Source organism: Arachis hypogaea, chromosome 7 (genome assembly GCF_003086295.3).
Source record: "Arachis hypogaea cultivar Tifrunner chromosome 7, arahy.Tifrunner.gnm2.J5K5, whole genome shotgun sequence".
NCBI classification, from domain to species: Eukaryota; Viridiplantae; Streptophyta; class Magnoliopsida; order Fabales; family Fabaceae; genus Arachis; species Arachis hypogaea.
The window spans coordinates 65473319-65485619 of record NC_092042.1 but is presented as its reverse complement, the minus strand read 5'-3'; positions in this window follow the sequence as shown (position 1 = coordinate 65485619).

Here is a 12301-nt window from a genome sequence, read left to right as displayed (position 1 = left end):
TAAATAAATTTCATTAATTTGCACTATGAATTATGTCACTTTACTATTCTTTGGCAAAGTGCCAAGTTATTACCATAGCACAAATTCATATCAATTAGATTCTAACTAGTCCTTATTACATTATTAAATAGCATTATGTAATAAGAAATTCTTCTCAAATATGTATGAATTTGGTAAGGTCAAGATAGATGCGTGCTTCAAAAAATTGTTAGCTTTATGATTATGGTTTATGAGTGGGCAATTTCTCATATACCACTACTAGTCTTGTTTTTTCCTAAATAAAAATTGGAGAACATAAAAATAATGCAACTGTTATAGTCAACACAAAAAGAAGAAGCCATCATATTGACTCAAAAGTGTACCATATTGTTATTATAAATATACATACTTTTCTTATGTGTTGATGCGTGCATATATTTTATAATATTTTCTCCTTAGCAACTTCCACTTGTTCTATTTCTCTAATTCTTTCATTGGATCCATTGAGGAACTTAAAATACTTGCTGGAAATTTAGATTCTGATTCCACTAAGAAGATCCAAACCCTCTCTCTATTCAGTAAAGTATTCACTCCATTTTTATCTTGTCTTTCTCATTCACTTACCATTTATATATTGATATGTATATGTATATGTAATATGTATTTAGATATAAATCATCACATCACGCATCATTCATACCATATCATTCCATTTAGATATATGTACTATTTTTCTTTATCAATTCTAAAACTTAGTGTTGCAACAAAATACACATTAGAATTCAAAACAAACCAATAATTATTTTTAATATACACTCTACAGATTGAAGAGTAAAAGAAAAAGAAAGAAAAGAGATGAAATCCCTAGCTTAATTAAAAATAAAAACCAGCTATTGTACCTACAGCTTATGTCAAAGTTGAGTAGTCATAATTCAAATTTTTGCCAATTTTAAGGTCAGTGATAATTAACTAACTTTTCTATTTACCTATGTTAGAATTGGTTACCTTATTTCCTAGTCTTTGATGTTTGATGCTTATATATTTTTAATTTATTTATTTTAATTAGGATATAAAATATCTATTGAAGGATCATGGACAATTCTAGAAATAGAAAATAGATGCAATGTGATAGAATTAGTGAAGAGTATCTAGAGGGAATAGAAAAGTTTTTAGACTATGCCTTTCGTCATAGTACTAAAGAATCAATTGTTCATCCTTGCAAGAAATGTGTATTAAACTATTTAGTGAATCAGACAATGGCATATGGTCACCTTGTGGTTAATGGTATTATGCCATCATATGAAACTTGATTTTGTCATGGAAAATTATTAAACTCACCTATTCCTATTGGAGAAACTAATTGTATAAAAGCAACTTTTAGGGGTGATGATATGGTAAAAAATGATAGAGGATGTTTATAATGGCTTTACCCAGAGCATAAATAATTAACCTTCAGAAAGTGGTGATGAGGAGCCAAATTTTAGAGCCAGACATGCGTCAAGAAATGAATCTCATCCAGAAATGAAAATGTTTGACAAGTTACTAAAAGATGCAGATGAAGAATTATATCCTGCATGCAAGAAATTTAACAAGCTTTCTTTTCTATTACAACTTTACCATCTAAAGCAATTATTCAAATGGAGCAATAAGTCTTTTAATGTGTTGTTAAGATTATTAAAGGAAGTATTACCCGATGGAGAGAAGTTACCTAGTTCTTATTACAATACTAAAAAGATTATTAAGGGCTTGAGCTTGAAGTATGAAATGATCCATGCTTGTCCCAACGATTGTATGCCTTTAGGAATGAATTGGCTAATAAGAACATCAACGAATGCTTAGTTTGTGGAGCTTCTAGGTGAAAAAATAATAAGAAAAAATTCCTGCTAAGGTTCTAAGGTATTTTTCCTTTAAGCCAAGGTTGCAGAGACTATTTATGTCTTCAAAAACTTCTAAATTGATGAGATGGCATCATGGCGAACGCAATAAAGATGAAACTTTGCGACATCCTGCAAATTCTAAAGCGTGGAAAAGTTTAGACAATTCTCATGAAGAATTTTCTAAAGATCCTCGCAATGTTTGTTTAGGATTAGCTGCTGATGAATTTAATCCATATAGTAAAATGCAAAGTAAATATAGCACATGGCCAGTAATTTTAATGCCATATAACCTTCCACCATGGTTGTGCATGAAGCAAGAGTTTTTTATTTTGTCATTACTCATTCTTGGACCAACAACGCCTAGAAATAATATTTGATGTTTTCTTAAAATCTTTGATAGAAAAGTTACGTGAATTACGGGATTTTGGGATGGAAACCTATGATACCTTTGATAAGAAGACATTTAATACGAAAGTAGCACTCATGTGGATAATAAATAATTTTCCAACATATGGTAACTTATCTAGTTGGTGCACTTATGGTGAATTTGCTTGACCTTGCAATATAAACACTCATTCTATAAGACTCACAAAAAGTCAAAAGTATTGCTACCTTGGTCACCGACGCTTCTTGAAGTCTAATCATAAATATCGAAATGATTCAAGATCTTTCGATTGGACTAAAGAATCAAGAGTTGCGCCTAATCCAATATCAGGGTCATCAGTTTTGGAACAAACTAGAGGCATACATTTTTTCCATGATAAGCTTGTGAAGATGTTAGTGGGGTGATAAAAAATACATGGAGAAAGAGGAGCATTTTTTTCAATCTCCCTTATTGGAAAACAAATTTGGTGTGACATAACCTTGACGTGATGCACATAGAAAAAAATATGTGTGATAACTTGATATATACATTGTTAGGTCTTAGTAAAAAGTTGAAAGATAACTTGAAGGCTCGGTTGAACTTAAAAGAGATGAATATAAGACATAGCTTATGGCCTCAACAACGAGCTAATGAAAAGACGTTTCTTCCTCATTCTTATTTCTCAATGTCTTCCATTGAAAAGAAGTTGTTTTATGAAGTACTAGAAAATGTTAAGCTTCCACATGACTATGCATCTAACGTCTCTCGTTGCATTCGAAAACAAAAAATATCAAGACAAAAATATCATGATTTCCATGTTATAATGCAAAAACTTCTTCTACTTGCTTTACGAGGAACAATAGATAAAAAGATGAGCTCTATTTTGATCGAATTGTGCACATTCTTTCGAGGAGTATGCAGTAAAAATCTTGAAGTGGAAAAATTAACACCACTTGAGGAGAAAATTGCCTTAATATTGTGTGACATGGAGAAGCTCTTTCTCCCAACATTTTTCACAGTTATGGTACATTTGGTTATTCATTTAGCAACCGAAGCTAAAATTACAGGTCCAGTCCATTATCGCTGGATGTATCCAATAGAAAGGTGCGAATAATTATATATACTATATTTAAATTGCAGGTTCAGTCCATTTTCACATATATTAGAATAACATTAATTTATGTTATAGGTACTTAAGCACTTTAAAATCATATGTTCAAAATTAAGCATGTCCAAAAAATTCTATAACAGAAGGATATATTTTAAACGAGTGTTTGGCATTTTGCTCATTATATATGAAAGGTGGGGATTCAAGATCTTACTGGTCAACAGAAAATAAAATGGAGATTGAGCATGAGGTTGATCAAGATGGATGCTTTTTTCCTTCTATTGAGAAACTTGGCAAAGAAGAAGCATTTCTAATGGATGATAAAACATGATTGCAAATCCATCGATATGTGTTGTTCAATTGATTTTAAAGTGGTTGAAGATTATAGAAAGTGAGTGATCATCTAGCACTCTTTATTGTTTACCATATATAACACTATTAGTTACATATATATGAGTTACATGTACAGTGAACATATTAGTGAGATCAAGAGAACATATCGCAAGCGTCGCCTTTTTTCACATCAACTTGATCGTTTGCATTTTAATTCATTTCATGAATGGTTCAAGGATGAAGTAAGTAAAAGGATTTAATTATTATTTTTTTGTTAATATCATGTTACTTTATCAAAAGTTTATAGCTTCTATATTATTTTTTGGTTAGATTAACAAGTTGAATCTCGCATTTGGTACCCAAAGTGATATAAGAATCCTTTCACGAGGTCCAAGTTATATTACAAGATGATTCAAAGGTTCTGATTTGAACAATGGGTATCGATTTCGAAAAGAAGTATGAAGAGTGTAAGGCAACATAAAATTTTGGTGTCATGGTTGTCTCAAAGGTGATTAGCTATGCAAGTGCAAGTGGCAATGCTCTCAAGTCGAGAAAAATCAATTATTATGGAATATTGACTGATATTATAGAGTTAAATTACTTTGAAGAATTTAAGGTTGTCTTATTTAAATGTGACTGGGTTGACATAACTAAAGGTAGAGGAGTTAAGAAAGATGACTTGAGTTTCACACTAGTAAACTTTTCACATTTAATACATACCGGTAATCAAGAGAGTGATGAACCTTTTATATTTGCAAATCAAGCTCAACAAAGTGATATTTGTGAAAGATTCTCATGATCATGAATGGTTTATCCTAGGCTAATTACTCCTTGAGACATATATAATATGGGAGAAAAGAAAATCATGCAGTTTGAGCAATTAATGCAAAATGATAATGGTGACTTAACTTTGTTAGAGGAAATTCGTCACTTAGAGGATAGGAATAATGATAGGATTAGAAGTGGGGTTAATGATATAGTAATTGATCATGGACATTTACTAAATCAAACTGATGACAATTCTGAATAAGTTAGGTAATATTTTAAAAACTCTTACATTTTGCATTCTTTATTTTCTGTAATTTTTTTATTTTATTTATTAATTTTATATTTTTTATTTTTTATGTATAGTTGGTGAGGTTCTATAGGTGACTTGAATTTAGAGAGGTGTACCAAGTGACTTGTATTTTTTCGCACATGCTCGTTTGGAGAGGTGTTGGTACATGTATGGAAAAGCAAGTAAAATTATATATAGCTCTTACTTACTTTGATATTTTGAATTTTGACCTTTGAGTTTGAAAGATCTTTTATGTCTTAAGATTGGTTACATTTATAATTTTTATACTGTTACATTTATGGTTTTTATATTTTAAATTCTATTGACTTTATAGGATATGAATGCATCAAAGAACAAACATAAAAATTCAAATATCGAAGGAAATAATTTGATAAATAATTTAAAGTCAAATAAAAAGAAGGAAAAATATAAAATGAGAAAGAGAATGCATGAAATTGATGGAGAAGCTACAAGGACTTGGGAAAAAAAAGGGCTACACCAATAGAAAAAAGAAAAGAAAGAGATTGCAAGAAATGAGTGATTCAATGGCAAGCAAAAGACACAAACTTATTAAGGATAATAATCTTGAGAGTGCTATCTCAATTACAGATTTAAGAGTACCTAAAAAGAGTTGTGTCAGATTTGTTGAAGAGAAAAATTATGCGGATAAAGTGCTGCCTTCTTATGGAGCAACTAGTGAATGATGAAGATTGGTATCAAACTCTCAATATTTTTAATAGTATAAATTCTGAGCAAGACGAAGAATTAGGTGATATTATTATTGCTTTAAATATGATATTATTATATTTTTATATTTTTTACTGAATAATTGTATTTTTTGTTAGGTTATCCAGAGACAAAGAGAGTTTGAGGACCTATATTATTGAAAAAAATTTAGAACATACCTCGTAAAAAGACAATTGATGTGCAATTTAATAAAGCAAACAAGCTATAAGAAAAGAAGGCATAAAACTTGATAGTTTTCTTGGTATTACAGCTAGAACCCTTTTGATAATGCCTTTAAACATAGATGATTGGTGATGTTATGATAAAGAGAAAAAAAATAAGTTGCTGAAAATTGTGAGGGTAAGAATTTATTATTCTTAATGGATTCTAATTTAATTTAATTTTGTTTGATTCATTAAGAAATTTCTTGAATGTTTTGTAGAAGAAGTTTTCTATCCCAATACGCGGTGAGGAATTTGTAAAAAGATCAATTGGAAAGAAATGAAAAGATTATAAATATGACTTAAAGGGTATGTATTTGGGACAATACAAAATCAGAGATCTTTTATTGAAGAATAGATCTTTTCTTATAGTGTCTGGATGTGAGATGTCACTTTTTTATCTTTCTTTTTTCTAAACTCTATACTAACAATTAGTAATAATTCTATTTTTTTACCAAAATTTTTTAATTTAAATTAATTAAATATATTATTTATCGAAATCCGTAACACACAAAATATTTATTGATATAAGCAACTTTACGCATTTCGGGTATTGTGATCCAATGCACATTAAATATATATTGCAGGTACGATATGATTCAACAATAACGTAGTGTATCCTAGACGCACCCGGGATATAGTTGAAGTTGCGCATAAACCGAGTACTCAATATCTAATGAGTTTAATGACAGTGTATTCGGAATACATGTGTTATTGTAATGATTTAAATACAATCTTATATACTCGTATTATGCCGCTCGTATGGTTAATTAAATATTTGATTTAAAAAAATTAATGAATTAAATTTTTAAATTAAAAATTAACAATTTTAAATTTTAAAATTATCTAAGATATGAGTGAAATCTCTTGATATGTCAATATAGTATTTGTAGGCATAAAAAATTTAATCTCAAAATAAAAAAGATATTTATCACATGATTAAGATCAATTTATAAAATAAAAATTGATATAATTTATTACTATTTAGATCGAATTAGATCAATTTATCTGTAATTTCTACCTATTATTACTTATTAATTATTTTAATCCCAAAGCCTATTATTTTTTACTGAAGTTTCCAAGGTCAATAGTGGATTATTGAAAATTAGATTAATGCTAAATCAATTTAAATTTTAACTGTGCACTAATTTTAACATCTTAAAATTTTTTTTAGATCAAATTAGATTTGTTTTCGTAAAATTGATATAATTTGTACGATTTAAATAATATTTATTTAATTTTTATTTATTAATTTAATTAAATTTTATTCAAAAATATCAATTTTTAAATTATTTTTGAATCTAGTGTAATTTAAATTATTGTGTTTAAGTTGAATCTATTTAAATTTAAAATTTATGGAAAGGAAAAAAGTGTAACGAGGTTATTTGAGTTGTTATTTTTTCAAAATTTATGTATCTTCTCACTAATTTGAAACTAAGGTTCTGAAAACTAGTTCAAATCAACTAGTTCAAATCAATCGAACCATGAACCGACGAAAATTGCGGTTCGATCAAAAATCATAACCATTTATTTTAAAAACTGGAATTGGACCGTCGAACCGACCAGAAACTGTTTGGTCGAACCGAATCGGGACCCAGCTGATTTTCGCATCCTGGATGAAAACGGAGCTGTTTCATTCTTTAATAATAATAATAATAATAATAATAATAATAATAATAATAATAATAATTATTATTATTATTATAATCTGTAACTCACTAACTCACACCCAGGTCCCAGAAGGTCAGGACCCTAATCCCCTTTCTTGAGTGAGCAACTAAGTACACTACCAGGCAGCAGCATCTCCCCTTTGAGCTCTTTCCTGACTCCCTCACTTGCTCCGTCTAGCCACATCTATGTCACTGCTGCCATTGCAACTGCTCGAAGCTTCCTTTCCCACTACGGTCGTCTCCGCTACTGCTCGAAGCCTTCATCGCCATTACAACTTGTCTCGCGTCGTTCCTCCATCATGCATCCGCTATCTCGACGCGCTGGCTCTATTCCACTACACTCCAACCCTTCTCTGCTCCTATTTTGCCACACTCCACCCTCTTCTAATCCAGTTCCGTTGCGCATCATCCTCCTCGGTTCTAGTTTTGCGGCAGTTTGAGCCACCTCTTCTCCAGTTTAGTCGCGTCCAGTCTTCCGTTGTGCTCTTTGTCCTTTGTGCTCTGTGAGGTATTTTTTACTGTAATTATTATTTTAATTGGTTTAGGATTGTTAATATGTGATTTTTTTTCTTCTTTAATTATTAGTGTCATTAGTCATTACTGTGGTTTAGGATTGTCGATAATATTCTTGAATCATGATTCTGATATGATGTGGTTCTATTGTCTCTGATTTCTATTTTGCTTTTTAATTTTTATAGTGATTTTCTTTTATTTTGTTATGGAACTATTGTTAAATTTTTTTATTACGTATCACTGTATCTATGTTGAGATTATTGGGTTGCTCTAAGACTGTTATTAGACTGCTAGTAACTTTTAGGTATAGATGACAGCATTAATCAAGAAGCATCTAGGAATAATAATATAAAGAATAATTCCACTTCAAATTATGTTGGTTCAAATGAAGCTTTAAATCATCTTGATTCTAACGATAGTCAATCACAAACTTCTAATATTTGAAGAAAGATAGATCCAACTTGGAGATACATTACTTTACAAGTAATAAACAAAAAGTTACATTACCAAAGCTTGGTTTGTTGGAGTACTTTTGGAGGAGGGTGAATTAACAGAATGAAAAAGTATTTGACAAAAATAGGTGAAGATATTAAAAAATATCCTAAGGTTCCTTATGACGTAGAAAAACCAATGAAAGATTTATTTAAAGAAATTCAAAAAAATAAAACTAGTAAAAGAAAAGTAATCTTTAATGAAGAGGGTGGTAATGAGATTGAGGATGCAATTGATGAAGTAATAGTGCAAGAAAAACAACAAACTCCAAGTCAGTTACCCTCTAAGCAAGTAGTTGGAGGCGACCCAAAACAAAAGAAAAAATCATTACTCCTCCTATGTTTGCACCAAGATCAACTTCAGGAGGTTAACCAAGTCTAAAAAGTGTATTTTCAAAACAAAGGTGCTTCATGAGGTTGATAAGCGAGTGGCTAGATGGTTTTTGGATTGTAGAATTCCTTTTAATGCAGTTATGTCACCATTTTTTTAAGATATATTGGTTGGTGTTACTGGCATTGGACCTAGTTATAGAGGTCCTTCTTATGATAGGTTGAGGGTTCACTTGTTAGCCAATCTCAAAAGAGAATTCCAAATGGTTGTTAATAGCTATAGGAGTGCTTAGAAAAAAACTAGATGCACCCTCATGGCTAATGGTTAGACAGATCAAAGGCAAATAACATTGATTTTTTTTGTTTATTGTTCAAAAGGATTGTGCTTTGTGAAATCTGTAAATTCTTCAAATGTGGTAAAAAATGCTTCAAACTTGTGTCACTTATTTTCGAAGGTGATTGAATGGATTAGGCTTGATAATATTGTACATGTAATAACTGATAATGCGGCGAATTATGTTGCAGCTGTTAAGCTTATCAATCAGAAATTTGAGAATATCCACTGGTCACCTTCTGTTGCTCATTAGTTGAATTTTATTCTTAAAGATATAAATAGTATGTCACATATTTCTAACCTTTCATCACATATTTTGAAGATTACAATATTTGTGTATAATCATATGGTGTTCTTGTCTTGGCTAAGATAAAGAACTAATTGAAAGGAGATTGTTGATTTAAATACTAACTCATTTTGTCATTGTCTTCATCACATTAAAGAGTATCTTTGAACACAAAGAGGATTTACAACCATTAGTTGTGGATGCATACTTTATTGGTTATAAATTAGGAAGGAGTACCATCACTGGGATATGTCTATGAAGGTATAATGAGGGTAGAAAATGCAATCAAAGAAATGTTCAAGTAGAATAAAACTGTATATCATCCTTACATAGAGATTACCAACTCAAGATGGGACAAACATTTAAAAAAAACTTCATGCAACGACTTATTTCTTGAATTCTACTTTCTTTTTTTTATGAAAATTATAAAGAAGTGCCTAATGTCATGCAATGTTTACTTGATCTTATTACATTACATTACAAGGTTAATATTTTATATTCAGTTGAGGCAATAAAGGAAATACACTTATATAGAGATAGAAAGAAAAATTTTGATAAGCCAGAAGTTATTCGAGCTGCAAAAAATTTCAACCCAATAAGAATATCTATTTATTAGTAACTTATTTTTATTAGTAACTTATTTTATACTTTCATTTTCTTAATTCTATAATTAATAGTATTGTTATGGATTTGTAACTTATAGATGAATGGTGGAGGCTGTTTGGCGATTCTGTTTCATGCTTACAAAACATGACAATTCACATTCTTAGTTAAACATATGCTTTTTTGGGATGTGAAAGGAATTGGAGTCTTTTTTATCAGATTCATATGAAAAGAAGGGATATATTGAAGCATGAGAGGCTAAATGATATTGTGTTTGTTACATATAATTTGCATCTTAAATCCAAGTAATATATGTTTCATACTTTTATTTCATATCATTGGATTTTTTGTATTTAATATGTTATACTATTTTTCATATATTGTATTTAATTTATTAGGAAAAGATAAAAAAAGGCAACAGGTACAATATGATATAATTGATTATGAAAGTATTAATTTGGTTGATTTTTTGATGATTGAAGAGGTTGTTGAGAAAAAGTCTAATATTTTTAGTAATGTTGAAGACTTACTACGTGAGCATTATAGTTTTTTTTGATAATTTATTAGAATAATTTTAATTTTTAATCTATTAATAACGTGTTGTATATTTTCTTAGATGATATTGATACCGATTTTCAAAAAAAAGTAGCAGTGGTAGTGAAAGTAGTAGTACACTTTACGCTACATCACTTGATTGTTTTAGTCCAAGTGGTAGAAATAAAGGTGACAACGGTCTCAACGAAGCAAATTTACAGCAAGTTTTGACGGATTTTAATGATTAATGACAAACTTTGATATTGCCATTTTATGTTTGGTTGTTTCTTTTGTTATTTAACTTTTGAGTTTGTATTTGGATGAAATTATAACATTGTGGTTTATGTAATACTTTAATTTGGATGATATTTTAAAGTTTATTTTAGATTATAATTATATTTTAATGTGTTTATTTATATTTTATTTATTATTTTATTATAAAATAGTTTTTCAGTTGAATCGATTAAACCAATAAACCAATAACTAAAACGGTTCAATGACTAATTCCATTTTCAAAATCTTGTTTGAAACTAGTGATTTGAAACCACCAATATATTGATAGTAGTAACAAAATATATTGATTTTTATTTCTTAAATCGATCCAAATAAAATTATTAATATCTTTTATTATTTTAAAAAAATTACATTTTTATACTTACAAATTATATTTTTAAATAGAATATTTAATTAACCATACGAGTAGAATAATATGAATACGTAATATTGTAAGTAAATTGTTATAATAATATAGTATCGGCTACACTAACATTAAACTCAACGAGCCTATATCTCAGATATTAAGTATTTAGTTTATGTACAACTTCGCAGTTATACCATATTCTGAGAGCATCCAAGATACATTTAGATTTTGTTAAAATTATATCCCAATGATTGAGTATTTGAAATATGTGTTTAATATTTCTTGGATTACAATAATTGAGATGTGTGAAATTGTGTATATCAATAAATATTCGGTATGTTTTGGATTTTATTAAATAATATATTTAATTAATTTAGTTAAAAAATCTCTATTTTTACTAGAAATTAATATTTTATAATATTTAAAATAAAACTAAATTTACTGAACAAATAATAATAATTAATACTAAAACTATTATTTTAATAACTATTTAAAATAAATCTAAAATTAGTAACAATATATGCAATTAATTAATTAATAATAATGCTGTTTTTAAAATAATTATTTAAAATTAAAGATAAATTACTAAAATATATACTATCCATTAATAATAATTCTGTTTTTTTATAAATATTTAAAATAAAACTAAATTTAGTAATGTATGCTAATATTTAATAATATTATCTTTTTTAAATAAAATAAAATTACTTAAAATATATGCTAATAATTAATTTAAGTTTTTTTAATAAACATTTGAAATAAATAATCATAAAACCCTAAAAATATATACTTACCATTAATAATTCTTTTCTTTTAATAAATATTTCAAATAACTCTAAAATTACTAAAAATATATACTAACAATCAATAATTTTGTTTTTTAATCAATATTTAAAATAAAAATAAATTTATTAGAAATATATACTAACAATTAATAATAATTATGTGCTTTAAATTAATATTTAAAATTAAAACTAGATGCAACTAAAAATATAAACTAAATAATTAATAATAATTATTATTTTTAATTAAATATTTAAAAAAACTAAAGTTACTCAAAATATACACTAATAACTAATAACAACTAAGTAACGTCAATATCTACTCTGCATTAATTAATATGGATTTGCCTTTTCTAAAGTTATATTGTTACTTTAGAGAAAAAAGTATAGCATTAATCACCATTGAATTAAGATAGCGAAATTCACAGGTAACAAATCTCTATTATTATTGAT